Source organism: Myotis brandtii, unplaced genomic scaffold (assembly GCF_000412655.1).
Source record: "Myotis brandtii unplaced genomic scaffold, ASM41265v1 scaffold475, whole genome shotgun sequence".
NCBI lineage: Eukaryota > Metazoa > Chordata > Mammalia > Chiroptera > Vespertilionidae > Myotis > Myotis brandtii.
This window is the reverse complement of record NW_005368148.1, coordinates 771,859-772,333: the sequence shown is the minus strand read 5'-3', so window position 1 is coordinate 772,333 and position 475 is coordinate 771,859.

Sequence of the window (475 nt, the reverse complement as noted above, 5' to 3'; positions counted from 1 at the left end):
ATCATCATCATCATCATCTATATCTTGTGTACCTTAAATAATCCCAGGTGAGAACCAGTAGTCCTAGAGATTGGCAGGGACTATGTGAAATTAACACAATGAAAAGCATAGTCTTAGAAGGCTTATAGTTTTCTAAGAAGAGTTGAAAACTAGGAAATGCTCTGTAAGACAACGGTTAAGAATCCAGTGTTCGCCTGGCCAGTGTGGCTTGGTGGTTGAGCATCAACCAATGAACCAGTAGATATTCAGATCTCCTGCCTGGGTTGTGGGCCCCATCCCCGAAGGGGGGGAGGGTTGTTGAGCATGCAGGAGGCAGCCTATCGATGTTTCTTTCTCATCAGTGTTGCTATCCCTCTCCCTTCCTCTCTCTCTAAAAAATTAAAATAAAATAAAAACACATAAAAAAAGAATCCAGTGTTCAACAGTAGAGAGATTTTGTTTTAGCTGAGTCTCCATTTATCAACTTTGTGATTTT